Source organism: Aquarana catesbeiana, linkage group LG09 (genome assembly GCF_042186555.1).
Source record: "Aquarana catesbeiana isolate 2022-GZ linkage group LG09, ASM4218655v1, whole genome shotgun sequence".
Taxonomy (NCBI): Eukaryota; Metazoa; Chordata; class Amphibia; order Anura; family Ranidae; genus Aquarana; species Aquarana catesbeiana.
Window position 1 is genome coordinate 50,802,523 of NC_133332.1, and position 19,731 is coordinate 50,822,253.

Sequence of the window (19,731 nt, forward strand, 5' to 3'; positions counted from 1 at the left end):
ATGCAAGCTCTTGGAGGGGACGATAAAAGACTATATACAAGATTTTAGTAATGAAAACGGTATCATTAGCAATAATCAGCATGGATTCATGAAGAATCATTCTTGCCAAACCAATCTATTAACCTTCTATGAGGAGGTGAGTTGCCATCTAGATAAAGGAAGGCCCGTAGATGTGGTGTATCTGGATTTTGCAAAAGCATTTGACACAGTTCCCCATAAACGTTTACTGTATAGAGTAGGGTCCGTTGGCATGGACCATAGGGTGAGTACATGGATTAAAAACTGGCTATAAGGGCGAGTTCAGAGGGTGGCGATAAATGGGGAATACTCGGAATGGTCCAGGGTGGGAAGTGGGGTCTCCAAGGTTCTGTGCTGGGACCAATCCTGTTTAATTTGTTCATAAACGACCTGGAGGATGGGGTAAATAGTTAAATTTCTGTATTTGCGGATGACACTAAGCTAAGCAGGGCAATAACTTCCCCACAGGAGGTGGAAACCTTGCAAGAAGATCTGAACAAATTAATGGGGTGGGCAACTACATGGCAAATGAGGTTTAATGTAGAAAAACTTAAAATAATGCATTTGGGTGGCAAAAAATATGAATGCAATCTATACACTGGGGGGAGAACCTCTGGGGGAATCTAGGATGGAAAAGGACCTGGGGGTCCTAGTAGATGATAGGCTCAGCAATGGTATGCAATGCCAAGCTGCTGCTAACAATGCAAACAGAATATTGGCATGCATTAAAAAGGGGATTAACTCAAGGGATAAAGCGATAATTCTCCCGCTCTACAAGACTCTGGTCCGGCCCCACCTGGAGTATGCTGTCCAGTTCTGGGCACCAGTCCTCAGAAAGGATGTACTGGAAATGGAGCGAGTAAATTGAAGGGCAACAAAGCTAATAAAGTGTCTGGAAGATATTAGTTATGAGGAAAGGTTGCGAGCTCTGAACTTATTCTCTCTGGAGAAGAGACGCTTGAGAGGGGATATGATTTCAATTTACAAATACCATACTGGTGACCCCACAATAGGGATACAACTTTATCGCGGAAGGGAGTTTAATAGGACACGTGGCCACTCATTTATTTCAGGTACTTATATAGCGCTGTAAATTTACGCAGCACTTCACATATACATTGTACATTCACGTCAGTCCCTACCCTCAAGGAGCTTACAATCTAAGGTCCCTAACTCACATTCATACATACTAGGGACAATTTAGACAGGATCCAATTAACCTACCAGCATGTCTTTGGAGTGTGGGAGAAAACCGGAGTACCCGAAGGAAACCCACGCAGGCACAGGGAGAACATGCATACTCCAGGCAGGTAGTGCCGTGGTTGGGATTCGAACCAGCGACCCTTCTTACTGCTAGGCGAAAGTGCTACCCACTACACCACTGTGCAACAAAGCTAACAAAGGGTCTGGAGGATGTTAGTTATGAGGAAAGGTTGTGAGCACTGAACTTATTCTCTCTGGAGATGCTTGAGAGAGGATGTGATTTCAATTTACAAATACTGTACTGGTGACCCCACAATAGGGATGAAAGTTTTTAGCGGAAGGAAGTTCAAGACACGTGGCCACTCATTAAAATTAGAATTAAAGAGGTTTAACCTTAAACTACGTAGAGGGTTCTTTACTGTAAGAGCGGCAAGAATGTGGAATTCCTTTCCACAGGCGGTGGTATCAGCGGGGAGCATTGATAGTTTCAAGAAACTATTAGATAAGCACCTGAACGACCACAACATACAGGGATATACAATGTAATACTGACATATAATCACACACATAGGTTGGACTTGATGGACTTGTGTCTTTTTTAAACCTCACCTACTATGTAACCTACTGTGTAACTATGTATCGGCGAGTACTTGAAAAACAGTATTGGTACTTGTACTTGGTCTTAAAAAAGTGGTATCGGTGCAACCCTAGTATTCTCTGAACCTTTTAATCTTTATCAGGGTATGCGACAGTATTGTCCACTATCCACACTGTTGTTTGTGCTAGCAGTAAAGCCCCTAGCGATGGCTGTCAAACAAGCTACTAACATAAATGGTTTCAGGAGAGGTACTAAGGAAGACAAAATCAGTTTATATGTGGATGACACTCTGCTCTATTTTCGCTAATCTCATTGATGAATCTGATATCCACCTTTGGCAACTTTTCTGGATTTTGGAATAAATAGGTACAAGTCAGTTCTGTTGCTTTCCTAACTCGAGGCTGATACCATTGCTGCTTATCAGCAATATCCCACACTGCTGCTTTTTCATCGGCTTTGGCTGCAGGTGAGGAAACTGATGAAGTGGCAGGGTATAATTGTTACATTCCCCTATAAATTAACTGAATATAAAAATCAAATACTTGAACTACTATCTCCAGAAAAGGGCATATTTCTCACTTATATGAGATTTTAATGGCTGAAATACAAAACCATACTCTAATCTCTTCTAGGAAAAGTTGGGAGGAGGATTTGGGCCTCTTAACGGGGGACCTATGTGAGAAGGCAGTGACTGTATTCTCTTCCCTTGGTGTTCCTATCATCAACTCAGCTTTGATAGTGTTTACCATACCCATGCTAAACTGTATAAATTGAAGAGTAGGGATACAAATGACTGTCTGAGATGTGCCAGAGGTCTCGCAGATTTTATTCATTTGATATGGCGCTGTCCAAAACTCCATAGGTATTGGCATGAGGTTGTGTCTATCATATCCTTCATATATCACACTACTCTACCACTAGATCCTGAATTGTGTCTTCTCAATATTTTGAAGACTATTTAGCATCTGACAAGGTGGTAGATTCTATAATTGGATTGCTTTATATAGCACGGAAAGTTGTTGCCAAAAAATGGATGTCCTCTAGCCCTCCAACGACTGTGGAGTGGAAAAACCAAGTTAACCTTGTTATTTCTCGAGAAAAGATCATATACCAGCATAGGAATTGTACCCAAAAATATGATAGAATATGGAACCCTTGGCTGGCAGTGCCTGGTCTGGCCCCATTCCACTTAATATCAGACAGACTACTGTCCCTTTGAGTGTGAGGGCACTGTTAACACTTCTGTTACTGTTTTCTTGGAGGGGTCTTATTGATATTCAAACCATACCTCACTAATAAGTATTTTGGTCTGTTTGTGCATGTTAGGTTTAGGTTACTAAACAGATCCAAGTTTTTTTTCATGCAGTGTGCCTTCTTGGAAAATATAAGTGCATTGATAGCTATAATTTTATGTTATTGCAATGTACTCTATCTTGTTCCCAAACTAGCTAATGGCTGCTGATTACGGTTGTCCATAATGCTTACGGAAGCTACTACTGGCTTTGTTTGGATTACTTAAACTGTCACTGTATGCCTGCATACCTTTCTTGGTTTGTTGTGTCTAAAGTCCTGCTAATGTGTCTGTGTGTTTAAAACAAAAAAACGTAATAAAAACAATGTGTAAAAAAAGAACTATCTTCAGCGTAAAGCAGAACAAGGAGTCCTGGAATTGATTCTTTGACCAGCACTGAGTCTGTCTAGGATTACACGAAGAGACAGAAGGATCTAAAGCAGCGTACATCCACAGAAGATCTGTGGTTAGTTCTCCAAGATGTTTGGAACAACCTACCGTCCGAGTTCCTTCAAAATCTGTGTGCAAGTGTATCTAGAATTGGTGCTGTTTTGAAGGCAAAGGGTGGTCACACTAAATATTGATTTGGATTTGTCTTCTATTCATTTACTTGCCATTTTGTTAATTGATAAAACTAAACTATTAACACTTCTATCTCTGTCATTACATAGTTTGTTATGAGAGACACGTACACATCTAACATAGCGGGACATTGTATCTTTGAGGTGGCTAATTGGTGTGCAGATTGAGTTGTTATAGTTTAGTGGTCCAAATGTTTGAAAACGGGATATCCTATGCAAGAGTAAAGATTTACCCAGAATAAATGAGTGAATGAATGGACGGCCAATAGATGAGAGATGTGCATGTGACCATTGATTGGCAGGACTCATGTGAATATGCTAAAAGAATTATATATATATATATATATATATATATATATATATATATATATATATATATATATATATATATATATACACGTATATACTCGAGTTTTTCAGCACATTTTTTTGTGCTGAAAGTGCCCCCCTCGACTTATACTGGAGTCAAGCACTTTTCTGCAGCAAAAAATTTCATTTTCCGAACCGAATTTGGGGCCCCGTATCTCAGGGCTACGTGGTGCTAGGAACCCCAAATTTGGTGTGCAAACCCAGTGGAACTGGGTCCACAACATATCCAAAGCTGGAGTTCCTAGCACCAAGTGGCCCCGAGATATGGGGCCCCAAATTCGGTTCGGAAAATGTCATTCTCTGCTGCAGAAAAGTTCTTGACATTTTCTGAACCGAATTTGGGGCCCCGTATCTCAGGGCTACGTGGTGCTAGGAACCCCAAATTTGGTGTGCTAACCCAGTGGAACTGGGTCCACAACATATCCAAAGCTGGAGTTCCTAGAACCAAGTAGCCCCAAGATACGGGGCCCCAAAGTAGGTTCAGAAAATGTCATTCTCTGCTGCAGAAAAGTGCTTGTGCCGATTTTTGGGGCCCTGTATCTCGAGGCCACTTGGTGCTATAAACCCCAGCTTTGGATATTTTATGGTGCTAGTTCGACTGGGTTTGCATACCACATTTGGGGTTCCTAGCACTAAGTGGCCCCGAGATACAGGGCCCCAAAGTCAGTCAACTGTGTCCATCTGCAACAATGTCATTTCGGGACACTTTGGGTTCAGAGACCCCAAATTTTGGCTGCAGCTAGGGGGCATCTAGGAACCCTTAACTACCGAGTTTGAAGTTCAGGGGACCTATGGCTGCAAATGGGCACAGTGAGGCATGCAAATGGGCACAGTGAGGCTACAAATGGGCATTGTTGACCCTCTTTTCCACTTACAGTAGCTGTGTATTTCTCACCCTCGTCTTATACTCGGGTCAATAAGTTTTTCCCATTTTTTTTGTGGTAAATTAGGGCCTCGACTTATACTCGGAACGACTTATACTCGAGTATATACAGTATATATATAATACATATATACATATATATAGATATATATATCTATATATATCTATATAGATATATATATCTATATAGATATATATAGATATATATATCTATATATATCTATATAGATATATATATATATATATATATATACTGTCTATCGTACAATTGGCGGGTAATCATGAATGTGGCTAGCAAGTGGCTAGCAAATGTGCTGTTTGCCAAAATACGCATAAAAAGCAAATCAAAATGCATGTTACAAAAAGTGTAAAACAAAATGGTAAAAGAAGCACTAAAATGTATGTTACAAACCACGCCAAAAATGCGTGTTAAAATAACCTGTGCCAAAATGTGCGCTAAAGGGCCAAAATGTGTGTTTAAAAAAGCGCCAAAATGTACAATAAAAAACCCACGGTCAGATATAAAAATACAGCATGTTAAAAAAACGTCAAAATGTCCATCAATAATGCCAAAATAGGCAATAAAAAAGTGCCAAAATACACATTTAAAGAATGTGCAAAAATATGTGTAAAAAACTGAGTTAAAAAGGGTCAGTGCTTATTATTTTCATGTAATTACATGGCCCCTTTAACTTTCACTTTTAAAACGCAGCTGCTCTGTAATCACACAGGTATCTCAGGAGATCACAGACAGCCCTCCACCTTCTACTCAGATCTCAGGTGTTCTCAGAGGAAAAACTTCTCATTTCTTCTCCTTCTGAGAACAAATGTTCTCTGCTTCATAAACCGGGTGCCAGAGGAGAAGATTTTTCTCTGAGAACTGAAATTAGATAAATTATCTCTGTTTGAAAAACACCAGAAAAAAGAGGTGGCGGTATTGCCGGCATAAAAATTTTAGTTTATTTGAAATCCATTAAAATCGAGGACACAACATGTACACACATCTCCTGTGGCTTCAGCAAACACGTTTCACACACCTGTGCTTAGTCATTGCTAATTAGTCACGGGTTCCACGCTGGTCTGTGAAGCTACAGGTGAGGATTAATCAAAATGATAAACCCCCTCAGCAGTCCAACAGACCGACCAAAGCACACATAGCAGACACTTGTAAAAGCAAAAGATGTGACATTATCTAATGATAAATAACATAACGATGTGCAAGGAAAAACTGTAAACCCAAAAAACAAACAAATAAACCTTCAAAAACACAGAAAGAAAATAAAAATGAAAATAAAGATAAAAAACTAAGAATATATGTACACAAGGTAACTAAAGATATAGGTATATCTTTGTACATGAATAACTCATCAAAAATATAAAGCAATGAAATCAAATATAAACAAAAAATAGACAAAAATATAACAAGAACCAAAAATTAAAACAAATATTGAATCAAAAGCACAGAGCCATCACCCATAATCTGTGGAGAGACAAGACAGACAAATATCGTCTCATCATGTAAAATATCCACAAACCAGGCAATTCCCGGCGATTGACAATCCAAGTATAGGTTGTATTCAGTTTGTTTACCATCATATATATAATATCTGATATTGCATGCATATATACATCATTTGATTGAAAAATATGTATTTTTGAAAAAAGTTTTCCACAGCTACCATTCCTTATGGAAAAAGTGTCCGCACCTTCCATACATGTAATGCAAACCATTACCTAAAAGATCAAACAATCCATGTTATGTTATGGAAATGTTATAATCGATAAAAATATCATGTGAATTTGAACCGAGCAAGCCCTGATCAGAATGCTTATGCATATATATTAAATGCTATCCCAATCAAAAAAGGAGCCACTTAATATATGGATTTTAAGGGGAACCCCACACCAACAAAAAAAAAATGGCTTGGGGTCCCCCCCCAAAATCCATACCAGACCATTATGCGGGCATGCAGCCTGGCAGGCCAGGAAAGGGGGTGAGCGAGCGCCCCCCCAACCATACCAGGCCACATGCCCTTCTTAACATGGGGGGGTGCTTTGGGGCAGGGGGGCTGTGCCTTGTCGATGGGGAGAAGAGCCTCTTCCAACAACACTGGGCAGTGGTTGTGAAGGGTCTGTGGGCAGGGGGCTTATCGGAATCTGGAAGCCCCCTTTAACAAGGAGCCCCAGGATCTCACCCCCCCTCCCCCTATGTGAATGATTATGGGAAATAAAGAAATAAAACACACCTGCTGCACCGCTGGACCTGAAAAAAAAATAAAAAAGAAGCTCCGCCCGTGACGAAGGCTATCACTGTCTGCAGGCTCCGCCATCTGACAGTTCTTAAAAAGCTGAGCCAACTGGCGAGGTCCCCTGGTGGCACCACTCCCTTATGACATCACTGACCGGTTCATGCTGGCTCAGGGACATCACATGATTCCAATAAGTCCCCTGCCTGCAGACCTAGGCTGTGGTTGTGGGGAGGAGGCACTTGTCCCCATCAACATGGGAACAAGGTGCTTTGGGGTGGGGGGGAAGAGTCACCTCTGCCCCAAAGCACCCCCCCATGTGGAAGGCATGTGGCATGTGACCTGGTATGGTTCAGAGGGGGGGAGCGAGCGCCCTTTCCTGGCCTGCCAAGCTGCAAGCTCGAATAAGGGTCTGGTATGGATCATAGGGGGACCCCAATGCCGTTTTTTTTTTAAATGTTGCCGTGGGGTTCCCCTTAATATCCATACCAGACCCAAAGGGCCCAAACTGTTTTTTTTTCTTCAAATTCTTCTATTGTCGGCAATGTTTTTATTTTCATTCAGCTGTCAGCGAGGAAGCCCGCTGACAGCTGATGACTCATGCATTGTTATAAGGAAGCTGCGGCTGGCTTCCCGGCCTGCTCCTTAACAACCGATAGCTATTCACTGTGCGTTCAGCAGGTGAACATTCCACCGAGAGCCCCCAAAAAATTGGAACTTATTCTCGGCCTGAAATGCTCGCCCAATGCTAGACACCAATTTGAATCTAAACATGCAATGCTAAGCATTCCTTTGAGGATAAAGAGCAAGAAGTTGGGTGCTGCGTGGATGTACTTTAAAGTATAACTAAAAGGCAAAATGTTTCATTTTGGAAGAGTGGAGAGGGATTCGAATGCTTGTCAGTTCTTATTGCTGTCTGTCCCCGAGTTGGGGAGATTCCCCCTCTCTATTTGTTCTGTTTACCGTTTTCATTGAAAGTGAAAATAAAAGATAATTCCAAATTTTGGGTCGTCCCCAGAATAGTAAGAGAGGTGAAATCTTCCAATGGGGACACTAATTCTGCTGAATCCCCTACATTTGCAGGGATTTCCTCTCACTTCCTTTTTGGCTATGGAACAGGAAGTGAAGGGAAATCTCCACAATGGAACACAGATGGCAAAACAAATCTGACAAGAGTTATAACCCTTGCTTTCTCTATCCAAAATGAAAAAAAAGTTTTGCCTATAGTTCTACTTTAATCTTTTCCCTATACAGTGGGGACAGAAAGTATTCAGACCTCCTTAAATTTTTCACTCTTTGTTATATTGCAGCCATTTCCTAAAATCATTTAAGTTCATTTTTTTCCTCATTAATGTACACACAGCACCCCATATTGACAGAAAAACACAGAATTGTTGCCATTTTTGCAGATTTATTAAAAAAGAAAAACTGAAATATCACATGGTCCTAAGTATTCAGACCCTTTGCTCAGTATTTAGTAGAAGCACCCTTTTGATCTAATACAGCCATGAGTCTTTTTGGGAAAGATGCAACAAGTTTTTCACATCTGGATTTGGCTATTCCTCCTTGCAGATCCTCTCCAGTTCTGTCAGGTTGGATGGTAAATGTTGGTGGACAGCCATTTTTACATCTCTCCAGAGATGCTCAATTGTTTTTAAGTCAGGGTTTTGGCTGGGCCATTTAAGAACAGTCACGGAGTTGTTGTGAAGCCACTCCTTCGTTATTTTCGCTGTGTGCTTAGGGTCATTGTCTTGTTGGAAGATAAATCTTTGGCCTAGTCTGAGGTCCTGAGCACTCTGGAGGATGTTTTTGTCCAGGATATCCCTGTCCAGATGTCCTGTCCCTGCAGCTGAAAAACACCCTCATAGTATAATGCTACCACCACCATGCTTCACTGTTGGGACTCTATTGGTCAGGTGATGAGCAGTGCCTGGTTTTCTCCACACATATCACTTAGAATTAAGGCCAAAAAGTTTTATATTGGTCTAATCAGGGTTTAAGTCAGAGCTCTGACTGGGCCATTCAAGAACAGTCACAGAGTTGTTGTGAAGCCACTCCTTTGTTATTTTAGCTGTGTGCTTAGGGTCATTGTCTTGTTGGAAGGTAAATCTTCGGCCCAGTCTGAGGTCCTGAGCACTCTGGAGGAGGTTTTCGTCCAGGATATCCCTGTACTTGGCCGCATTCTGTCAACTGTCCCTGCAGCTGAAAAACACCCCCATAGCATGATGCTGCCACCACCATGCTTCAGTGTTGGGCATGTATGTGACAGGTGATGAGCAGTGCCTGGTTTTCTCCATACATACCACTTAGAATTAAGGCCAAAAAGTTCTATATTGGTCTCATCAGACTAGAAAATCTTATTTCTCACCATCTTGGAGTCCTTCAGGTGTTTTTTAGCAAACTCCATGCGGGCTTTCATGTGTCTTGCACTGAGGATAGGCTTCCGTCGGGCCACTCTGCCATAAAGCCCCAACTGGTGGAGGGCTGCAGTGATGGTTGACTTTCTACAACCTTGTCCCATCTCCCGACTGCATCTCTGGAGCTCAGCCACAGTGATCTTTCTGTTCTTCTTTACCTCTCTCACCAAGGCTCTTCTCCCCCGAAAGCTCAGTTTGGCCAGACGGCCAGCTCTAGGAAGGGTTCTGGTCATCCCAAACGTCTTCCATTTAAGGATTATGGAGACCATTGTGCTCTTAGGAACCTTAAGTGCAGCAGAAATTTTTTTGTAACCTTGGCCAGATCTGCGCCTTGCCACAATTCTGTTTTTGAGCTCTTCAGGCAGTTCCTTTGACCTCATGATTCTCATTTGCTCTGACATGCACTGTGAGCTGTAAAGTCTTATATAGATAGTGTGTGACTTTCCTAATCAAGTCCAATCAGTATAATCAAACACAGCTGGACTCAAATGAAGGTGCAGAACCATCTCAAGGATGATCAGAAGAAATGGACAGCACCTGAGTTAAATATATGAGTGTCACAGCAAAAGGTCTGAATACTTAGGACCATGTGATATTTCAGTTTTTCTTTTTTAATAAATCTGCAAAAATGTCAACAATTCTGTGTTTTTCTGTCAATATGGGGTGCTGTGTGTACATTAATGAGGGGAAAAAAATGAACTTAAATGATTTTAGCAAATGGCTGCAATATAACAAAGAGTGAAAAATTTAAGGGGGTCTGAATACTTTCCGTTCCCACTGTATACTCATTATTTCAACTTGAATAAGATTGTGATGGTCCTTATCAATTGGGTGTCAGTTTAAACGCACAGACTTTCCATTCTCTGGACTCTGACCAAGGCTTCAAAAAGGGGTGTCTATCTCCACTAATGCCAGTGTGCTAGATGTAATTCTAGACTCTGACCTCTCCTTCTGATCCCACATCCAATCGCTGTCTATGTCTATGGTCCAAAGTGCAAAATTCAAAATACTAACAACAAAATACAAAACCATCCACAATTCTACCTCAAACCATCCACTCTGCTCCTCTGTAGACCTCCTGTTTCCTCATCAGCTGCTCCCATGCTTGTCTCCAGGACTTCGCCAGAGTTTCCCCATCCTCTGGAACTCCATACCCCAATCTGTGTGGCTATTTCCTACGCTTTCTGCCTATAGGTGATCATTGAAAACTCATCTCCTCGGGGAAGCATGTCCTTCCTTAACCTGAAACTATACTTCTAGCTCATCCACCAGCTCATCGCTCTCCGTTATTACCTTTATTATTACTCGCTCCTTCCTTTTAGATTGTAAATTCTCATGAGCAGGGCCTTCCTAATCCTCTTGTATTGAACTGTTGTGTAATTGTACATTGAAAAGTGCTTTGTAAACTGTTGGCGCTATATAAATTCTGTATAATACTAATAATAATAATGCCATTTCACTGATCTCATAAGCTCATGCATAAGGGAGAAATCCTCAGGACAGTAACCATATTTGATTATTCTCGCACAAGCAGTGGCATTTGGTGCTCAATATTTTCGAGGGGGGGCGGCACACCAATGCCAGCCCCCCCCGCGCTGAGTCGGACATGAATGTGGCGGCGATCAGAGGCCTCCTTACCTTAGGAAGGAGGTAGATCAGGCAGACATGGATCCGGGCTGCAGCTCCTCATGCCGGGGCCATAGCTTCTCCTCCATGGTACAAATGGGCTGCAATTGGCCCTGTCTGTACCATGTGATCACTGTGACCAATCACAGCTAGCAACACAACTGTATACAATAAATGTCATGAAGGGAAGCCATTTATTGTTTACAACTGTCATGTGATCTGCTGTGGTTGGTCACAGCTATCACATGACACTGGCAGCGGGCCGGTAGAGTGATCAGTCATCTGCTGTGTGTGGTGGATGCAGCGGGTGACAGATCATGTCAGAGCACAACCTGGAGAGGCTGTGCGAGGTGCGTTCTCAGAAGAACATCATATAATGTCCTCCCAGAACAATAGGATTCCCGGACATCTGTCATTTTACAATGATGCAAGCAGTTAACCTGACCAGAAAATGTTTTGGTTGAAGATACACCCAAGAACAAAAATGTAAATTTACATTGCAGCTTGTTAGCCCTTAGTTGTGTTGGCTTCAGTAATTTATTTTTTTTCAGGTTTTTTATCCTTTAATTTTACCTGGTGATCCTGCCAGTATAACAATTCCTGTCCTAGGGTGACAGCACTTAGTCACTGCAGGGGCGGATCAAGGTGGGGCAATGTGGCAATTGCCTCCCCCCGAGAAATTAGATGCAGGTGAGAGAGCGGGCAACTCCATGGGCGGTTGAGAGAGCGGGCGGGCCGGGCAGCTGAGCGGCTCGGCGGGTGGGTGAGAGAGCGGGCGGCTGGGCGGGTGAGAGAGCAGGCGGGCCGGGCAGCTGGGCGGCTCAGTGGGTGAGAGGGTGGCTGGCCAATCAGCGAGCCAGCAGGCGGGGGAGCAGAGAGATTACATCATCTCTCACTGCCCGCCCTGCAGTTCCGCCCTCACTGTGCAGGCAGCCGCAGGCAGCAGAGAGATTAAATCATCTCTCTGCTGCCTGACTCTGGGACACAGCAAGAGACAATCCCCACCTTAGCAGCAAGTGACAATCGACAACGAGTGACAGGTGACGTGGCAAGTGACAGTCCGCAACTTGTGGCAGGTGACGTGGCAAGTGACAGTCTGCAACTTTTAGCAGGTGACGTGGCAAGTGACAGTCCGCAAATTGCGGCAGGTGATGTGGCAAGTGACAGTCCTCAACTTGTGGCTGGTGACGTGACAAGTGACAATCCACAACTTGTGGTAGGTGACGTGGCAAGTGACAGTTCGCAACTTGTGGCAAGTGACAATCCACAACTTGTGGCAGGTGACATGGCAAGTGACAGTCCGCAACTTGTGGCAGGTGACGTGGCAAGTGACAATCTGCAACTTGTGGTAGGTGACGTGGCAAGTGACAATCCACAAGGTGAGACAGATGGCGTGACAAGTGACAATCCACAACTTGTGGCAGGTGACAATCCACAACTTGTGGCAGGTGACGTGGCAAGTGACAATCTGCAACTTGTGGTAGGTGACGTGGCAAGTGACAATCCGCAACGTGTGGCAGATGGCATGACAAGTGACAATCCAAATCTGGTGGCAGGCGACGGTGGCAAGTGACACACTCAGGGCTCCCACTGATTCTGCATTATGGTGAGCTGAACTATTTCATTTTATATCACAATGTAATAATAGAAATAATGCTCTTCAATCACCCTGACACCATAACAACCATGGTGCCGGGATGATAGAAGCGCCAACACCAGCCATTATCTCAATAAATTGCCTGCAGAAAAATTGTATTTTCTGGCAGTGCCCCTCCCGAGACTAGATCCGCCCCTGACTCATTGTACTGCATCAGATGTACATCAGTGTTGTCACTCTGGGACAGGACGTATGTTAGATCAAACATTTTTTTTATCAAAGAGATATAGCAAAAGACTTTCAATGGTACATTTAACAGACCAATAAGTAGTAAATAGGAGAAGTTCATTGTTAGAGTTTACATATACTGTAATCCTGCACATGGGCATAGTTCATATGTCTTCTAGTGCACCAGAAAGCTTGAAAATTTTGGAGTATATGAATACCAATTTCAGCTCAGAAGTCCAGACTTTGGCCCACCCTGTCCTGTCTTCTGCTCGTTATAATTGGTAATGGGAAGCCTCACTAAGCAATAGTGAGATGAAGGGAGTTACTGAAAGCACTTACTTCTGAGATGAAGTTATTTGTATAATAAACATAGGTGTGCGCAGCCTATTGCAGTAGAACCCCAAAGCTCAAACATGAATGCCTTTCTCTGCAGCCTCAGCTGCACTGGACAGTGAATGAATGGGAAGTGCTCTGTGCTGAGCGGCTTCCTGTTCATTCACAAACTGAATCATAGTAACACAGTTTACTATGCTTCAACTGTGAATGCACACAATGGGGTTTATTTACTAAAGCTAGAGAGGGCAAAATTAGTAACAATTCTGAAAAGAAAAGAATCAGCTTTCAGGTTTATTTGCAAAAGCTTAAAGAAACAAGCTGAGGTTAAAAGCGGATTGGTTTCTCTGCAGAATTCTGACTAATTTTGTCCTCTCTAGCTTTAGTAAATAAACCCCACTGTGTCCATTCACAAATGAAGCATAGTAAGCTGTGTTTACTATTCTTCAATTGACATATTTACTAGCCCCTTCCCCCACTTTCCATACTGAAACATCCCCCGCAGCAGCTAGGGGGAGAGGAGAGGAGGGGAGCCAGCAGCACTGCATGGCCAAAACGGGGGAAGCCTGGACAGTAGGGATAATAAGCACTGCACATAGTGATTAGGGTGTGCCCAGGCAAACCTGGCACACCCCCTGCGTGTGCCTATGATAATAAAGCACCCTAAGAGCCCTTTCACACTCACAACGCCCGGGCATCGGCGGTAAAGCGCTGCTATTTTTAGCTGTGTTTTACCATCATTTGAACGGCGCTTTTCGGCTGCTAGCGGGGGCTTTTAACCCCACCGCTAGCGGCCAAAAAAGGGTTAAAAGTGCCGGCAAAATGGCGCTGCAGCGGCACTGCTCATTGATTTCAAGGGGCAGGGGTGCTTTAGGAGCGGTATATACAAGAAGCTGCTTGCAGGACTTTTTTTTTGCCAGCTCTCCAGTGTGAAAGCCCTCGGGCTTTCACATTGGAGTGACAGGAGAGGCGCTTTACAGGTACTTTGCAGGTGCTATTTTTAGCGTTAGAGCGCCTGTAAAGCGCCCCAGTGTGAAAGGGGTCTTAGTTTGGTTCTCCCATGAAATTTTTAACATAGATGTTTTTTTCCCATGTAGGAGGAAAGCCGATGTCCATTGGCAGTCTACTCTGTTGTACTTTATCACAATTTACTGCACTATAGATACAATCTAAATTCCTTTTTGAGAGAAGTTTTCTATTTAGTTGTCGTAATAAATTTTGTCATTCATAGGGCTAGACTTAATTTTATCTTTATTTATTAAAAACATGTTAATTGCATTGTAATTTAGATGCTTGTTCTTAGCTTGTATGCTAAGTAATCATTTTCATTGAGTTATGGAGGGGGGAGGGGGGGGAGAGAGAGAGGTAGGAAAAGAGAAAGAGGAAAGAGGAGAGAGAAGCAAGAAGAGAGAAATAGGTGAGAAAAGAGAAAGCAAAGAGAGGAAAGCAAGAAGAGAGGGAGAAGAGATTGAGGAGAAAGGTAACAGGGCGGCGAGAAAAGAGAGAGAAAAGAAGGGAAGAGAAGGAGAAGGGAGAACAGAAGTGAGAGAAGGAGAGAGAAGAGAGGGAGAAAGGAGAAGAGAAGAAAGAGGAGTGAAAAGAAGAGAAAGTGATAAAAGTGAGAGAGAGGAGCAAGAAGAGAGAAAGAGAAGAGAATAAAAGAGAACAGCTAATAGAGAGGAGAGGAGCGTGAGAGGAGCTTGGAGAGAGAGAGAGAGGACAAAGAAAGAAAGAGACAAGAGACAGAGGAGAGGAGAGAGAAAAGAGCAAGAAGAGAGAGAGCAGAGAAAAGAGAGAGAGGGAAAAGGGAGAGAAACAGAGAGAGAGAGAAGAGAAACAATGGGGCAGAGGAGATAAAAAGAGATACTAGAAGAAAAGTGGCAGGGAATATGTATGTGTTCTGTACAGCACCAAAACGCTTCCAAAATAAATGCATTAACTTAAAATAAAGATCAAAGAGCATAATACTGGATGATAAAAATTAAATTCAACAATTTTGCAATTTCTTAAAATAATTTATCCATTTTCTACATTGGGTACATTTTAAGGGTCAGGCCTTTAATAAGTGGGACACCTGGAAACTAGGGACCGTTGACATATATGGCTTAACTGGCCTCTATCACTAAGGGTGTAGTTAGCCCTGATCCCGACCCTGATTTTTTGTAGTCCATTTGTTGCCCCCCCATAGCAGTCATGTTGCTCCAAGCCAAGTATTGTTCCTTATTTACCAGTTTACTAGTTCAGCCATCACCAATGTCCAAATATTGAGTACACAGTAATCCTGGAGCTTTCAGATTTGAAGGTAAGGCCTAATTAAGCGGGGTGGTGTCTCTGAAGAAGTGATGAGTTGGTGGTGGGTGATCGAAGGTGTTGCAAAAATGACCTTACCCAATCATGTTCATCAGGAGTTTTGAGTGATACACATCACCAATATTCCAACATAGAATAGATATGTTGTGGTTTAATTACTGAGACATAGTTTTACAGGATTTCCAGATAACTATGCTAAGAAGGATGATCAAGATGATGAGAGCCATCACACGTAAAATTTCCACAGTCAGCAACAGCGCCCCCTTTTCACAGTAGCAGGTATCTGTGAACAAAACACAATAAATATATAACTGGACTATACAACAGATTACTGTTTCGCATTTAATTGTTAATCCCACATCTGAATACCCCAATTAAAAATAATGCAACTACTACATCTTAGGACTGGTAAGCTGCATATATTAAATAGTTGTAGGAACTCTTCCCATCCAACCCTAGCTTCCCTTAACAGGGTCTTTACACCCAGAGTGGGAAGGACTGCCTCGTCATGTGACCACTGTGATTTGCTGTCACAGTGGTCACATGATCAGGAGCCCTTTTCCGACCCAGCCCCGTCTACAACAGCTCGGTCACTTAACTAGGAGTGCGCAGCAAGTGCGCTCCCAGGACACAAACGTCAGCTGTCTTTGGACACATATGTGCGGCATGTGGACTTTAAAGTCCACCCTTCTTGCCATTGCACATACACTATATTACCAAAAGTATTGGGACACCTGCCTTTACACATACATGAACTTTAATGGCATCCCGGTTGTGACGGGAGGGGCCGTGGAACCAAGAATCCCTTGGAAAGGTTGGGTAACCCATGTTTTAGCTCCCCATACATCTCTTATGTCATCCTGGCACAGGGTGAGTGAGAAAATATATCTTGGATTATTTAAAATGGGACAGTAATATTTATCCACAATATCTCCCAGGATATATGTAAAGACTATTCTTGGGTTGTTTGATTCTAAACTCAACATTTTAGTTGAGAGAGCTGATCACATTGGCCTCTAGAACTGGGTAGGACCCGGAGAGTCTACTCCTACTATAGTTTGTTGCCTACTAGGCTAAGGAGGGGGTGAGATCACTGTTTGTATTGTTAATTGTAATTATCTTCTGTGTTTATACGTATGATAATATATAATCTACTGTGTGAAGCTCGGTGACAACAAGTCTGACCTGTAGTGAAATCCTGATTAATCATACAATGCTCAAGAGGGCACGGAGTCACATTGGCTGCTTTAAGGGATTAGTTAATTAGTTCATGTTAATTCTGTTTCTGGTTACAGTTGTATTGTTAGAGTAATATGAGCAGGGGGGGGGGACCTCCTCTTCTACTGTATATAATACTGTATTCTGGTTCTAATAAAGAGTCCATGTCAGCAGGTAAACAAGTATCGTCTTGTTTTGTGCTTGTGAGCGGTTGGAATATCTGATATCTAGATTCAGACTGGGAGGAAGTGGTATATGACAAAAGCACTCAAGCGTAGTGTAGGGACGTTTTTGTTACACCAGTCTTAGTCCGTAGGGTTCAGTATTGGTTGGCCCATCCTTTACAGCTATAACAGCTTCAACTCTTCTGGGAAGGCTGTCCACAAGGTTTAGGAGTGTGTCTATGGGAATGTTTGACCATTCTTCCAGAAGTGCATTTGTATAGGTATAGTGACAGGATTGAATAGTATAGGGAGGTATTGTGACAGGATTGGATAGTATAGGGAGGTATAGTGACAGGATTGGATACTATAGGGAGGTATAGTGACAGGATTGGATAGTATAGGGAGCTATAGTGACAGGATTGGGTAGTATAGGGAGTTATAGTGACAGGATTGGATAGTACAGGGAGGTTTAGTGACAGGATTGGATAGTATAGGGAGGTATAGAGACAGGATTGGATAGTATAGGGAGGTTTAGTGACAGGATTGGATAGTATAGGGAGGTTTAGTGACAGGATTGGACAGTATAGGGAGGTTTAGTGACAGGATTGGATAGTATAGGGAGGTACAGTGGAACCTCGGATTATGAGCATAAGCCGTTCCAGGAGAATGCTCGTTATTCAAAGTACTTGCATATCAAAGCGAGTTTCCCCATTGAAGTCAATGGAAATGAAAATAATTTGTTCCACATTGACTGCAATGGCATGCAATACCGTATGCGGCCAGAGGTGGGGGGTGCCAGAGAGCCTCAGATCCCGAGGTTTGCCGAGGTCAGCCGTGCTGTCCTCGAGCCTTTCCGTGCATTTCCGAACGGCGCTTAATGGCTGCGATCAGCGCTGCTCGGCTCCGGCCCCCCCCACCTCAGGCCAAACGCGGTACTGCACATGCTTTGGCCTGAATCGTGCTCGTTTTGCGGGACAACACTCGCAAACCGAGTTACGATTTTTAAAAATACAGTGCTCGTATTGCGAAACGCTCGTTAACCGTGTTACTCGCAATCCGAGTTTCCACTGTATAGTGACAGGATTGGATAGTATAGGGAGTTATAGTGACAGGATTGGATAGTATAGTAACAGGATTGGATAGTATAGGGAGGTATAGTGACAGGATTGGATAGTATAGGGAGCTATTGTGACAGGACTGGATGGAATAGAGAGGTATATTGCCAGGATTGGATAGTATAGGGAGGTATAGTGACAGGATTAGATAGTATGGGGAGGTATAGTGACAGGATTGGATAGTATAGAAAGGTATGGTGACATGATTGGATAGTATAGGGAGGTATAGTGACAGGGTTGAATAGTATAGTGACAGGATTGGATAGTAAAGAGAAGTATAGTAACAGGATTGGATAGTATAGGGAGCTATAGTGATAGGATTGGATAGTATAGGGAGGTATAGTGTCAGGTTTGTATAGTATAGGGAGGTATAGTGACAGGATTGGATAGTATAGGGAGCTATTGTGACAGGACTGGATGGAATAGAGAGGTATATTGCCAGGATTGGATAGTATAGGGAGGTATAGTGACAGGATTAGATAGTATGGGGAGGTATAGTGACAGGATTGGATAGTATAGAAAGGTATGGTGACATGATTGGATAGTATAGGGAGGTATAGTGACAGGGTTGAATAGTATAGTGACAGGATTGGATAGTAAAGAGAAGTATAGTAACAGGATTGGATAGTATAGGGAGCTATAGTGATAGGATTGGATAGTATAGGGAGGTATAGTGTCAGGTTTGTATAGTATAGGGAGGTATAGTGACAGGATTGGATAGTATAGGGAGGTATAGTGACAGGATTGGATGGCATAGGGAGGTATAGTGACAGCAGTGAGTAGTATAGGGAGCTATAGCGACAAGACTGGATGGAATAGAGAGGTATATTGCCAGGATTGGATAGTATAGGGAGGTATAATGACAGGATTTGATAGTATAGGGAGCTATAGTGACAGGATTGGATAGTATAGGGAGATATAGTGACAGGATTGGATAGTATAGGGAGGTATAGTCATAGGATTGGATAGTATAGGAAGGTATAGTAGCAGGATTGGATAGTATAGGGAGGTATAGTGACAGGATTAGATAGTATAGGGTGAAATAGTGGCAGCTTAGGGCTGTATGCAGTGACATGTGCTTAGTCACTTACTGCATTCCTGGATATGGACACTCCGGGGGCTACTGGTCTCTCCTCCTCAGCCTGTGTGAACAAGTGTTTGGGAGGAGTGGAGGAGGACGCCAGACCCCCGGCTCCGCCCACCAATTTAGGCTGCCTCGGGATATATTGAAGACCCCAGAGGGACAGTCTATCGTGAATAAATGAGAGGGCAGTGTTACAGGCAGCCTCCCCGGCACCGCTGATGTTCTTGCTGACCTGATCGACTTGAAAGCAGTACATGCTTACAAAGTTTTCAAAGCTGCAAGGGAACAGGGAAAGTGCAGGGGCCCCCCATGCAGCTGGGGCCCCTGGGCAGTGCCCAGGGGTGCCCGCTCATTAAGATGGCCCTGCATGGAGCAGCAGGAGGGTGAGCGAGGTCCAGGTTGGAGCAGAGCAAATAGCAGATGGCATACGTGGTGCACACCATGGGAACG